Source organism: Pteropus vampyrus, unplaced genomic scaffold (assembly GCF_000151845.1).
Source record: "Pteropus vampyrus isolate Shadow unplaced genomic scaffold, Pvam_2.0 Scaffold330, whole genome shotgun sequence".
Taxonomy (NCBI): Eukaryota; Metazoa; Chordata; class Mammalia; order Chiroptera; family Pteropodidae; genus Pteropus; species Pteropus vampyrus.
The window spans coordinates 471542-474165 of NW_011889111.1; the positions used below are offsets into that span (position 1 = coordinate 471542).

The 2624-nt window shown below is 38.7% G+C and overlaps 1 long non-coding RNA gene across 1 annotated transcript in view; it reads right to left on the minus strand.

Annotated features, from left to right (window-relative positions):
* Positions 1-9: 9 nt before the first annotated feature.
* LOC111730713 overlaps positions 10-2624 on the minus strand; it is a 125349-nt gene continuing 122734 nt past the window's right edge. Inside the window, exon 3 of the long non-coding RNA XR_002776798.1 lies at positions 10-112. This is a non-coding gene — a long non-coding RNA (uncharacterized LOC111730713). The remainder of the gene's footprint in view (positions 113-2624) is intronic.

A 2624-nucleotide genomic window follows, 5' to 3' on the forward strand; every position in this document is an offset into this window, starting at 1 on the left:
CCTCTCTCTCTCCATTCTGTGATCTTTTCAAAGCAAAGACTACACACTATGCTGGCGTCGAACTTTTCGTAGAAGAGATACTAACTGTGACTCATCGCAACCAAAATCAAGACTAGAAAACAAAAGAGATAAAATAACCCTTAATTTTTTAAAGTTTACTGACTTTTTAGTGAGTTCATGGTGGTTCTTATAAATTAGATAAGATGAGTACGTTAAAAAATAATTGTCCAAGAGGGGTAAAATAATGACTCTCATAAAGATATAAAATGAATACAAATTAAATATTTTATTTAACTAATTATTAAGAGGTGACCGGGTAGATGTTACAACTGATTCAGAGAAAAAGTCAAACAAGCACAAATTTATATGGAGCGAAATTTCCTCGGTAAAGAAATATCAAAATGAATTTACAAATGGATGCGAAACTGGCTTTTTCCCATGAAAGCAGAGGGGAGGGGAGTCGACTGAACCTGCGCCAGACGGAATTTATTTGCGGGTCTAAGAACGGGAGTTATTTCGCATCGCTATCAGCTATCTGCACTTCGCAGGGCTGCGGAATAGCTCAGAGGTGTGAAAGGCAGACGCCGGAGCTGGGAAGATGGCTCTGACCTAAACAGGCTCAGTCTCCCACTGGGGACATCAGTGATCTTTTGATGCTTGTTCTAAATTTCCTTACACTTATACATATCATCTCAAAGATAGAGGGTGGGCGTCCCATGTTATTTAATTAAGGGATCAACTCGTGATCAAAACTTGGTTTCCTCGGTTTGTAAGCAAAGAAGTGTAACCTCCTCAGACCACATTCGGTCAGATCGTTAGCCTTTCCTTAATAACACAGCACTAAATACAGAAACTAACATTTATCGAGAGCTCACTATTTGCCAGGGAGTGACTTGTACTTTACCTAGAGAGCTTCTTTAACCCTCATAACAGCCTGATGGAGGAGGATTTGACTATTCTCACTTTATAGAGGAGGAAACCGAACATGAGCACAGGCTCTAAGTCCCACAGCTCACGAGTGGCCATGTTGAGCGCTAAGCAGAAAGCTCTAGGTTTGTGCTGTATGATGCAGTAGCTAACAGCCACACGTGGCTACTGAGACTTGAAATGGCTAGTCCAAACTGTGATGCGTTGTATGTCTACACTACACACTAGATTTTTAAGACTTAGTATCAAAATATACATATATATGTGTGTGTGTGTGTGTGTGTATATATGTTTTGAAACGATAATACTTTGGATATGTGGGAGTAGAAAGACTTCCCTCTGGCTTTCTAGGTTTGATGGCCAGGTCCATAAATATCCTAACAGACAGATTCATAAGAGAAAAGGTATATCAATTTGTTAATTTTTGCATACAAAGGCGGGGATACAAATATCTGAAAATATGATAAAATTCAAGAGCTTATATCCCCTCTCAGCAGGGGAAGGAATGTAGGCAACTCAGGAGACAGTAAATAATTTTAAGGAAAGAGGAACAAGCCCCTAGAAGAGTAGATGTGACATCTGCTTTGCGACAAGTCTTCTCTGGGTGTGGTGTCGACGTCTAGTTTCCTTTCTGTGATAAGAGGCATTGTCTCTGGTTGATGAGACACCCCCAGGAGAAGATTTATGACAACTGAGTACCTTTTGGAGGATCTGTCTTTGGGCATATCTGAGAAGTTCAGAAAAAGCCTTTCCCTGAATTCGATATTTTTTAAGTGGCTTTAGCTCAAAATAACCAGCATAGTTTGGCTGGGTTAAATAAAATACATTAACTTCACCACCTGTTTCATCTTATCTCTTAAAATATGACTACTAGAAATTTTTAAGTCACCTATGCGGCTGACATTACTTCTTTTTTTAAATTAAGTTTATTGACATTACTTTTTATTGGCCAGCGCTACTTAGAGCATGCCTTCTTAACAGCAGACTTGAATGACAGAAGGTTGGCAACAAAAAATCATGAGAGTTCCCTTTCTGAAACCATTAGATGGGTTCTGATTCAAGATGGCAACGTAGAACAATCCTAAACTCACCTCTTCTCAAGGACACGACAAACTCACAACTACATATGGAATAATGTCCTCTGAATAAAAAGCTAACCTCACCCAATCAGAGCAGAACAACATGGAAAAAAGGTGAAGACAGCCTAAAGCACTTATGTGACAACATCAAGCAGACCCGCATCCGCATGATATGGAGCCCAGAAGGAGAGGCAAAAGAGAAGGGTCAGAAAAATTATTTAAAGAAATAATGGCTGAAAACTTTTCTAATCTGGGGAAGGAAACACATCCAAATACAGGAAACTAAGAGAGTTGCAAATAAGAGGAATCCAAAGAGACCCACACCAAGACACATAAAAATTAAAATGTAAAGTTTAAAAGGAAGGATCCTTAAAATCAACAAGAGAGAAACAATTTGTTACATATAAGGAAAACTCCATAAGACGATGAGCAGATTTTTCAGCAGAAACTGCAGGCCAGAAGGAAGTGGCATGATATATTCAAAGTGCTGAAAGAAAAAACTGCCACCCAAGAACATGTAAACTAACAAAGTTATTTAGAACTGAAGGAGAAAATTTTCCAGACAAGCAAAGCTAAAAGCGTTCATCATCACTAAGCAAGCCTTACAAAAATGTTAAA